This window comes from Eubalaena glacialis, chromosome 17, assembly GCF_028564815.1.
Source record: "Eubalaena glacialis isolate mEubGla1 chromosome 17, mEubGla1.1.hap2.+ XY, whole genome shotgun sequence".
NCBI lineage: Eukaryota > Metazoa > Chordata > Mammalia > Artiodactyla > Balaenidae > Eubalaena > Eubalaena glacialis.
In genome coordinates, this window is record NC_083732.1 from 63,974,147 (window position 1) to 63,986,374 (window position 12,228).

A 12,228-nucleotide genomic window follows, 5' to 3' on the forward strand; every position below is an offset into this window, starting at 1 on the left:
AGCTCCTTGCTTTATAAAGAAATTGAAGCTATAAAATTTATCTTGTCATAACACTGTTTAGGCCAGTCAATAGGTTACTAGATTATTTGTGCAATAAAATTTCTCAAGATTTATGCTGTTGTCTTGAGCCACTCAGGGAATTCCTTCAATTCAAATCAAATGTCTAAGGAAACATCTAGCTCTATAAAGACCAATTATTATTTGATGTAATAGCTAACAATCTGTAACTTTAATAAATAGAGATGGGCAGCATCCTGTTTAACTCCACAATGGGCATGGAATGGCAACATGCTTTGGTACTGGGAACAACTTTCTTACTATATTGTATGCATTAAATAACATTAGCTTCTTTCTGTCCCACTCTTTACCCACCTAGCTCCATAATTCATAAATTGAAAGCATAAATAATACTGCTCTTAAAAGATACTTAATTTTCATCATACACTACTGTGTATATGATATTTATTTTCATGATGCCCTCTCTATTTTTTTAAGTTTGTTGAGTAATTAGAATGAACTAGTGGTCCAGTCTAGACTATGAGATATATTACTACAATTTTCTCGTCAGAACATACAATGCCTTCCCTCAATACCTTAACTTTAACCTCTGGTGAAAATGTCCTGCTGCCCCCAATCCGCAACCACAAATTATTTCTACTCTTTGTCTTCTCAGTACTAACACCAACGCTGAGTACTGCTTCAGAAATAAAATGTTACACTATTATATATTTGTAGTGTAGCTGGTATACAACATATTCAAACCAGCTCTGTGAGCCATTTACTTCCCTGTCTCTAGATAAAATCTCAGGCAGAAACATTTCAGTTCACACTCAGATTAAGAAAAAATTCCTCCACTTTTTTTAATTCAAAAATATCAATTCATCAATTAATTTGTCTAGTCCTGGATACTCACAAAAAATTTTGACTTCATTTAGGTTAAGGTTCTTTGCTCCCCTGGGCTTGTGGCAGATGGGGCAGAGGTAAGGCAGTGAAGTGGGCTCTCCTTCCCTGTTTCCCCTCCTAGAATTTCTTTTCATCCGCCCCTGCTCACTGAGCTCTCTCTGATTCATCCTAGATTTGGAAGTAGAAAGGATCAGGGGAGATGAATCTTATTTGCTTGGCACTGATTTGGTACTGGTGTCCAAGGGCTTTGGCAGATGATTAAAGAAAGATGGTTCATATTGCTCATGAACCTTTTCATGGGACCCTCAGAAGTAACCCAATCAGTTCCCTTGTTGTGGGTGAATGTGTTTCTCTAGCTGGCTGCTTATTTTCTCCCTCATACCATGTGTATAGAATGGTATCCTTCCACCCTCTTTCCAACTATGTCTCCTTATCCTTCTAGGTGGGCCTCTTGGGCAGGATCTAAGACAATTCCAGTCCAGAACTCCCTCACAAAAGTCCTGCATATGGTCAAGAAAACATGCCCCATTTATTAATCCTCTGTGGAAATGCAATTTCTTCCCAAATGTAGTCTTCTGGGTTTGCAACAGACATTTAAATATTTCAGCCATGGTCTTAATAATAATACACTGTGTCCCCCAAGCTCCAGGGCAAACAAATCAATTTCTCTGCATGGTCTCCTTTAAGAAGTAATCTAGGCTCACAGAAGAGAGAAATCACCCCAAACTCCTGACACATGAGATGGAGAGCAACTAACAGAATAGTTCACTCCAGGGAAAGTCTTCAACCCAAAAGCATGACTGACTTGCAGTTGAAAACAAGGATGGGAACTGAGATCTTCCAGCATTCAAACCAGTGCTCTTGCCAATTTCTGTATCAATTTCTTTGTTCAGCACTCCTGTTTGATCTCTTTATTACTACAGAGACTATCATAGAATCAGTATCTGATAAAATTGTGAAATAAATAAAGTTTGCTTTTAGTACACGTTAGCTATACAACATTTTGGCTAGGTAGTCTACCTGAATGCTAGAACCTTTGTATTGCGATTCAGACTGGATTTACTATAATATTTATGAAAAAGCAATACATTTTCTGTAATCATAGACTCTTATAGTAGAATGTATTACCTAAATTAAAATTTTTACTTTATACCAGAGTTAGAACAAGTGAAAGGCAGAATTAGGACAAATCATGAAACCCTTAAATCTAGTGCTGTGCTCTCTCTGCTAAGTAATATTGCCTGGTCTCTGGGCAAAGTGAGTTGGTACAAATCCTGTCAACGATAGAACTTTTATTCTTTCAGCATCACTCTGTCCTGGCCACCAGGCTTGCCCGTTTGATTAGTGTTGTTGTAGTATCTTCTGTCCCACATGTCACAGAAAGGGCAGGGTTCACAGGCTATTAAATAGAACCATTTTTTAACATACTCAAGATACACATGGGGTCATGTTGGTTACTTGTATAAACTTTCTGTGAATTTTAAAGTTTATTAATTTGGTCATCTATCCAAAAAAATATTCATTGAGATCTACTAAGTACCAGGAGGAACTGCATTAGTCTCTCACGCTACAGTGATGATCAAAAGTCAGCACAATACCTGCCCTCACTGAGCATCCTGTCTAGAAGAGAGTAAGGCTCTAAACAAATGACAAAATAAACATATAAAATTACATTTCTGTCAGGTACTTTGCAGAAGGAGCATTTAGTACTGACATTGTATGTTTGGGGCTTTGCAGTAGCTACAGAATTCAGAAACAAGGATTCTTTGAGGAAGCGATGATGGACTAGAAACCTGAAGGGTGAATAGTTAATGAGGAAAAGGAAAATTGTTCTGAGTAGGTACACTTATCCTTTCACCAGAGGAAATGGGCATTCTCCAAAATTTTCCAAACTGAAAGAAAATCTGTGTGCAACTGCCAAGTGGTACCAAATGAGGTGGAAAGGCAACTAGGTGCTAGACCTTGCAGGATCTTTCTGACAAAACTATGGGGTGTATTCAGAGCAGTGGAAAGTTACCGATGGGTTTTCAGCAAAAAGATGACATGATTGGTTTTGAGTTTTGAAAACATTCTGGCTGCTCTATGAAGATGAGAGGGAAAGGAGATAATGGAGGATACAGATTAGAGGGCTGAATCAAGAATCCAGGCAATTTTTTGCATGCTTTATTGTTTCCTAAAGATAAACCACCTCTTGTTTATTCAGTAGTTTAGCATATTATTATCTCAATATCTTCAAAAGATTAGTTTGGTCTTTGTAGGCACTTTGGAATAAATAGTATCACTGCACAATAAATCTGAATAATTCTCTTAGGCCCATTTTTAAGAACAGTATTTTTTCACCTAAAGAGTAAAGCAATGTGATTAAATATCTTAGACTTCTCTTGAGTTTAACTAGAAGTCATGATTGCTTCAAAATGTAGTTATTTAACATACAGGGAATATAAAAAAGGTTGGTGGTTTCTCTACTCCTGTTCTAAAATCTGTATAGGTTGTAAGATTTTAAGTGTGCTTTTTTTTTTTTTAATGCAATACATAGGCTGAATGATGGCAAGTTGCATGTTAAGAAGTTTGTAGTCTGTCTGTTGTAAAACATGAAGGAAACAACCAGTTCAACCAATAGAATCAATGAAGGCAATGTAGTCTTTTGAGAATAAGAATTTTTTAAAACGTAATCATTTGATTTGGGATTTATTCCAATCACCTGGAGGAAATACTAACAACTCCCTCTTAAATTCTTAATGTACTCAAATCTACTGATAAAAAAATATAGCTATTAAATTTAAAATGTTATTAAACTTAATTTTAATTGTTTATAATATTATAAATCTATCACCAAATACTCCTATTTCTATACTTTAAAATAACTAAATTTATACAAACTTGATAAACAATATCCTTTAATCTCTTACGATGTATACAGCAGGGAAAAAAGTGACAAAATAAAATCAAAATTATTTGTATTTAAAGAAGAAGTTTAATAATTTCCAGAAATTTATTTTTCCTAAAATTAAATTTTATTTACTTTTAATTTCTGTGACACTTATTTAGATACTGAAAATACCTGACCTTGTTCTGGTTTTGAGTATGAGACCATACTCATTTAAAGTATTATAAGTTGTAACTGTCCCAAAACACGGCAGTTTAAAAGAAAAAAAAAAAAAAGAGTTTCAAAACACACCTAAAAGTTTACTGTAACACATCTTTTCAGATACTGATCTCATACTGTGCTCTGCCCTGCTATTAGTTTCTTCTGAAATAGCTTAGGGATGGGGGAGTGGATTAGTGACAGGAAATAGGCTTGTTTATTTCAAAAAAAGAAATGAACTGTAAATTGTGGAAGATGAGTACACTTGGTCAATTCCAGATGATAAGCATTCAATCTAATCTCAGATGTTATCATGGGAAATTCTTCTGCAAATCTCCCTTGCTAAATCTCAACATCCCATCAGCACTCAAGCAAAACTGACATCTATGTGAGGTTTTTGTTCCTTCCCAAGACAGGCATCATTGTTGTCTACCTCTTAATTAAACAAACTATTTAATACTACATTCCTTAATGATCTGTTATATTACGTATACAGAGCAGCAGCTCCATTTACATAGCTGCTTTGTTTGTATTTAATAGTTCAGCCTTACGCATCTTTGTGTGTAAGAAGAAACTCTTTTCTCATAGAGAAGAAAACTGACAACAGGTAGTTAAAATGCGCATCAAGGCACAACAAATAATGTTCCAAGTTTCAAAGAAAATTAAATCATTGATAATTATGAAGGAAAACTAAAGGGTTCTCATAATTATAATCTCTCAGTCCAGCTCCTTCAGCTTCTTTCATATTAAGACAGATGAAATTAAATTCATCTGAGAAACAGATTTATAACAACTCGAAGACAAACATTCATCATTTATCCAGATGAACACCTCACGAAAAGGAGCTAAATATAACATAACAGGGCCGACATCTCGGCACTGAAGGTTTATTCCTGAATACTCAAATATGCTTTTGAGCAAATATCCCACCTTAGTTTATATTTACCTTCCTTAGAGACATGTTTAGAAATGACAAGGCAAGTTAATGCACTGAGGAAAGTTATTAATAAATATGTGGATTTTTTCATTCACTTAAAATACTTCTCAGCATGTCCAAATAAAAAAAAAATTCATTCAATGATAATTTAAATTATTTAAAGGTCTGGAGAAAAAATAAAATCTTTAAATCAAGAAGGAACCATGACAGAACAACAAGGAGCAAATTTACATCTGTTTCTTTAAAAAAAATTAAAAACTGAGCAAAATATAACTTTTTTCAAACACTGTGACAGGGCCATACAGAACTGTGATCCCAGAAAGGTGAGGAACAAAGGGAGAAGACCCCATAATTGCCTGGCTTTTTGTCTAGAAGCATTTTCAGAACCATAAATCAAGGAGTGGATTATAAATGGAACATGATGCTCTCCCTGGGATGAGTGGACAGTGTGCAGGAAGCATGAAGTGCCTGTAAGTTGTTAGACAGAATTCCAGAGAAAAGGGAGCTCTGCAGAAAAAGAAATTACAAAATCTGCATGGTGGTCCCCTGGGTATTTGCTAACTAACAAATGCATGCAAAGGGTAAAATCCCATGAAGTCAGGCAAAGAGAGTCCAGGGATCTGTGAGCTGAATGGTTCCAAGAGAGCACACATGGCTGGGTACTTGTTCCTCCAGCTAGAGTGGAGAGTCCTCTTTAAATAACCTGTGTACTTAGTAGCAAATTCAGAAGGGATACACCTTCAGTAGAGGAGTTAAACCATCCCTAAAGGTTACTCTAGAACTGCCCTAACAAAACTTAAAAACAAACCTCAAAAAATATAACTGAACCAAATGTAACTTCACTATATACCAGATGAATGTCCAACATTCTTTAAACAAAGACAACTAAATCCAGACACACAATAACTTAAAATTCACAATGTTCAACACCCAGTAAAAACGATTAGTCACCTCAAGAAGCAGAAAAATATGACCCATTACCCAGAGAAATATCAGTCAACAGAAACAGAACAAAAAATGGAGATGGTGAATTAGCAGACAAGGACTATATAACAGATAACTACATAACTATATTTTACTATATCTAGCCTGTGCCCTGTTTTGGTATCACCTGAGAGCTAAGAATGATTTTTATAATTTTAAAGGATTGTAAAAACAAATGATAAATAAACCAGAATCAAAGACAAGTATATGATAGAGAACATATATGACATGCAAAGTCTAAAATATTTACTACATAGCCCTTTACAGAAAAAGTAAACACAGTGAATACAGTGAGAAAAGGAAAATATAAATTATAACCAAATGAAGCTTTCAGATGAAAATACATTATTAGAAGTAAAAATAATTGCTCAATGGGCCTTACAGCAGATTACATACTACAGAATAAAACACAGTAAACTTGAAGACAGAGCAATAGAAACTATTCAAACTGAAGCAAAGAGAATAGAAGAACTTAAAAATATATTTTTTTTCTGCTGTAGGAAAATATGAAGCACCTTAACATAAATGATACTGAAATTCCAAAAAGGTCGTGGGGAAGGGAGAAAGCATAGAAAAGTATTTGAAGATAAAAAGGCCAAAAGACTTCCAAATTTAATGAAAACTAAAAATCCAGATATAAGAAGCACATGTATCTTAGCATCTTGATGTGGCAGAGACTACTAGCTAAGCACCAAAATTCCTGTTCCATCTCCGCATGTGCAGTTACTGCTGGGAGGTAGCTTCTCAACAATGGCAAATTTTCTAATGCTCCTCACATCTAGGTTAGGCCATGTAACTGAATTCTGGTGAATAGAATGTCAGTGAAGTGAACTACCATTGCAAGCTTTGCCCATAAAAACTTCCCACAAGATCATCCATATTTTTTTTTTCTCCTTATGCTATCTGGATGTTGTGGCCCTGGGTGATCTTAGAGGCCACAGGTTGATGAAAAATTTTTTTCTGGGTGAGTATTTGAAACCTCTGTCTCCCTCTAATTCATAAGTTCTATAAAGGCAGGGATTGCATCTATTTCTTTTTCTTGTTGGTTATGTATTTTAAATATAGCAGTGTGTACATGTCAATCCCAAACTCCCTAACTATCCCTGCCCCCCACCCATCCCCACTGCAGGTAACCATAAGTTCTTTCTCTAAGTCTGTGAGTCTGTTTCTGTTTTATAAATAAGTTCATTTGTATCTTTTTCTTTTCCTTTTAGATTCCACAAATAAGTTATAACATACGATATTTCACTTTATCTGTCTGACTTACACCTCACTCAGTATGACAATCTCTAGGTCCATTCGCGTTGCCGCAAATGGCATTATTTCATTCTTTTTAATGGCTGAGTAATATTCCGTTGCATGTATGTACCACATCTTTATCCATTCCTCTGTCGATGGACATTTAGGTTGCTTCCATGTCTTGGCTACTGTAAAGAATGCTGCAATGAACACTGGGGTGCGTGTATCCACTCGGACCATGTTTTTCTCCAGACACATGCCCAGGAGTGGGATTGCAGGATCATATGGTAGCTCTATTTTTAGTTTTTTACGGAACCTCCTCCATACTGTTCTCTGCAGTGTCTGTGCCAATTTACATTCCACCAACAGTGCAGGAGGGTTCCCTTCTCTCCACACTCTCTCCAGCATTTACTGTTTGTGGATTTTTTGATGATACCTATTCTTACTGGTGTGAGGTGATATCTCATTGTAGTTTTGATTTGCATTTCTCTAATAATTAGCAATGTTGAACATATTTTCATGTGCCTCTTGGCCATCTGTATGTCTTCTTTGTCTTCTTCTATTTAGGTCTTCTGCCCATTTTTGGATTGGGTCATTTGCCTCATGAGCTGTTTGTAAATTTTGGAGACTAATCCCTTGGTCACATCATTTACAAATATTTTCTCTCATTCTGTGGGTTGTTTATTCATTTTGTGTATGGTTTCCTTTGCTGTGCAAAAGCGTTTGAGTTTAATTAGGTCCCATTTGTTTACTTTTGTTTTTATTTCCATTACTCTGGGAGACAGATCAAAAAATATATTGCTTTGATTTATGTCAGTGTTCTGCCTATGTTCCCCTCTGAGAGTTTTATAGTGTCCAGTCTCACATTTAGGTCTTTAATCCATTTTGAGTTTATTTTTGTGTATGGTGTTAAAGAATGTTCTAATTTCATTTTTTTTACATGCAGCTGTCCAGTTTTCCCAGCACCATTTACTGAAGAGACTGTTTTTCCTCCATTGTATACTCTTGCCTCCTTTGTCATAGATTAATTGACCATAGGTGCATGGGTTTATTTCGGGGATTTCTATCTTGTTCCATTGCTCTATATTTCTATTTTTGTGCCAGTACCATACTGTCTTGATTACTGTAGCTTTGTAGTATAGTCTGAAGTCAGGGAGCCTGATTCCTCCAGCTTTGTTTTTCTTTCTCGAGACTGCTCTGGTATTCGGGGTCTTTTGTGTCTCCATATAAATTTTAAGATATTTTGTTCTAGTTCTGCAAAAAATTCCATTAGTAATTTGAGAGGGATTGCACTGAATCTGTAGATTGCCTTGGATAGTATAGTCATTTTGACAATATTGATTCTTCCCATCCAAGAACACGGTATATCTTTCCATCTGTTTGTGCTGTCTTCGATTCCTTTCATCAGCGTCTTACAGTTTACATAGTACAGGTCTTTTGTCTCCTTAGGCAGGTTTATTCCTAGGTATTTTATTCTTTTTGGTGCGATGGTAAATGGGATTGTGTCTTGAATTTCTCTTTCTGATATTTCATTGCTAGTGTATAGAAATGCAACCGATTTCTGTGTATTAATTTTGTATCCTGCAACTTTACCAAATTCATTCATGAGCTCTAGTAGTTTTCTGGTAGCGTCTTTAGGATTTTTTATGTGTAGTATCATGTCATCTCCAAACAATGACAGTTTAACTTCTTTTCCAATTTGTATTGCTTTTATTTCTTTTTCTTCTCTGACTGCCATAGCTAGGACTTCCAAAACTATGTTGAATAAAAGTGGCAAGAGCTGACATCCTTGTCTTGTTCCTGATCTTATAGGAAATGCTTTCAGCTTTTCACCACTGAGTATGATGTTAGCTATAGGTCTGTCATATATGGCCTTTATTATGTTGAGGTATGTTCCCTCTATGCCCACTTTCTGGAGAGTTTTTATCATAAATGGGTGTTGAATTTTGTCCAAAGCTTTTTCTGCATCTATTGAGATGATCATATGGTTTTTATTCTTCAATTTGTTGATGTGGTGTATCAATTTGTTGGTATGCTGTTTGATCTGTGGATATTGAAAATTCTTTGCATTACTGGGATAAATCCCACTTGATCATGTTGTATGATCCTTTTAATATATTGTTGGATTCAGATTGCTAGTATTTTGTTGAGGATTTTTATGTCTATATTCATCAGTGATATTGGTCTGTCATTTTCTTTTTTTGTGGTATCTTTGTCTGGTTTTGGTTATCAGGGTGATGGTGGCCTCATAGAATGAGTTTGGGAGTGTTCCTCTCTCTGCTACATTTTGGAAGAGTTTGAGAAGGATAGGTTTTATCTCTTCTCTAAATGTTTGATAGAATTCGCCTGTAAAGCCATCTCGTCCTGGACTTTTGTCTGTTGGGATTTTTTAATCACAGTTCCAATTTCAGTACTTGTGATTGGTCTGTTCATATTTTCTGTTTCTTCCTGGCTCAGTCTTAGGAGATTTCACCTTTCTAAGAATTTGTCAGTTTCTTCCAGGTTGTCCATTTTATTGCCATACAGTTGCTTGCAGTAGTTTCTTATGATCCTTTGTATTTCTGTGGTGTCAGTTGTAACTTCTCCTTTTTCATTTCTAATTTTATTGATTTGAGTCCTCTCTCTTTCTTTCTTGATGAGTCTGGCTAAAGGTTTCTCAATTTTGTTTATCTTTTCAAAGAACTTTTAGTTTCGTTGATCTTTGCTATTGTTTTCTTCATCTCTATTTCACTTATTTCTTCATTTCTATTTCATTTATTTCTGCTCTAATCTTTATGATTTCTTTCCTTCTACTAACTTTAGGTTTTGCTTCTTTTTCTTTCTCTAGTTGCTTTAGGTGTAAAGCTAGGTTGTTTATTTGAGATTTTTCTTGTTTCCTGAGGTAATACTGTATTGCTATAAACTTCCCACTTAGGACTGTTTTTGCTGCATCCCATAGGTTCTGGATCATTGTGCTTCCATTTTCATTTGTCTCTATGTATTTTTTAATTTCCTCTTTGATTTCTTCAGTGATCCATTGGCTGTTTAGTAGCATATTGTTTAGCCTCCACATGTTTGTGTTTTTTACAGTTTTCTCTTTCTTGTCATTTATTTCTAATCTCGTAGTGTTGTGGTCGGAAAAAATGCTTGATATGATTTCAGTCTTCTTAAATTTACCGAGGCTCTCTTTGTGGCCCAGCATGTGGTCAATCCTGGAGAATGGTCCATGTGCACAAGGGAAAGATGTGTATTCTGCTGCTTTTGGATGAAATGCTCTATAAATATCAATTAAGTCTATCTGATCTAAAGTGTCATTTAAGGCCTGTGTTTCCTTATACATATCGATAATTACTTTAAATGTAAATGGATTAAATGCTCCCACCAAAAGACACAGACTGGCTGAATGGATACAAAAACAAGACCCATATATATGCTGTCTACAAGAGACCCACTTCAGACCTAGGGACACATACAGACTGAAAGTGAGTGGATGGAAAAAGGTATTCCATGCAAATGGAAATCAAATGGAGTAGCAATACTCATATCAGACAAAATAGACTTTAAAATAAAGACTGTTACAAGAGACAAAGAAGGAAACTACATAATGATCAAGGGATCAATCCAAGAAGATATAACACTTGTAAACATATATGCACCCAAATAGGAACACCGCAGTATACAAGGCAAATACTAACAGCCATAAAAGGAGAAACCAACAGTAACACAATAATAGTGGGGGACCTTAACACCCCACTTTCATCAATGGACAGATCATGCATCTATTTTTGTTTGCATCATATCTGTATTATTAAAATAAAGACTGACATATAGGAGAGGTTTATAGGAATTTACTGAATTAAATATGAAATAAACAAATGAGTGAATATAACCATTTAAGCTCACCATCAAATTAAATTCTGATGTCTGAGCCATCTATGGGGTAGAATAAAAAGAAAACACAAGTAATATGTCACTATTCCAAAAGAGATTAATTGATAATTGGAACAAAATGTCAAAACAAAATAGAAGAATGAGAAGGATTGCCAAATAAATTTTAAGAACAAAATGTATGTTGCAGGTCAAAAGCTTTATAATAAAAAGGTGAGCATAAACAGAAAATGATTATTGCTGTTCAGTACCAAGCAGGTGGGAGTTAACTAATTTTTAGACTTTTCTCCATATTTAACTTCAATAAAGTGCAACTTCTTTAACTGCAGATAGCAGAATTATGTATGTGGAGTATTCAAGAGACTCACCAGATAAAATACATGACTTAATCTGTGAATTAAGCAAGGTTACTGAATACAAGGGCAATATACAAAAATATATCAGCACTGAACAATTAGAAACTGAAATTTTTTTAAATATCATTGCTAATAGGATAAAATTTCAAAAACCTAGGAATAAAAATAGTGAAACAAGAAAAGCCTGAGTAAAGCTCTAATTATATTTTTGAGAGAAAATACAGATCTATGTAACTAAACAGATCTATGTAAATAAACAGATATTCCATGTAATCTAAAAATGTCAGTTCTCCCCAGATTAATCTAGAGACAAGCCCAGAAATTTGCAATTTGAAACTATGGTTTCAGTAAAGATAGTAGCTACCAGCTCAGTTCTTTCTATTTTATAAAAGCCCTGTCCTTGTTTATACCTTATTTTTAACCTCCATTGCTCTCCTTGAGGCCCCACTCCATGTGATGAATACTACTCTCAGAAGGCAAACTTTAATGCTACTTCATTTAAAAAAGAAAGAATGTTCAGGGTATGATTTCTCTCAAAATTTCCAAAGTCTTATCACTTCTGTTTCAACACAGACTGAATATCAGAAATCTGTGTAGAGCATTTTAAAACACCTATAAATCAACCCCAACCCCAAGATTCTTATTTACTTGCTTGATAGTGGGGTCAATAGTAGGGCAATTTTTTTTTTACATTCCCTAGGTGATTCTAATGCATAGTTAGAATCAACAATCACTGTACTAACTCATGTAAAATAGCTAATCCATTCATTTGGGTACTTGACCCTATCTTCTACCTAACTCCAGATCTTTACTTGGGATCACTTAAGCTGATAAGTATCTCTCCAATACCACCCTAA

General features: G+C 35.0%; 1 protein-coding gene across 3 annotated transcripts in view; it reads right to left on the reverse strand.

Moving 5' to 3' along the window:
* The window catches only part of CSMD3 (CUB and Sushi multiple domains 3), a 1,197,799-nt gene that overhangs the window by 832,144 nt on the left and 353,427 nt on the right, over positions 1-12,228 (reverse strand). The gene's annotated exons all lie outside the window — the stretch shown is intronic.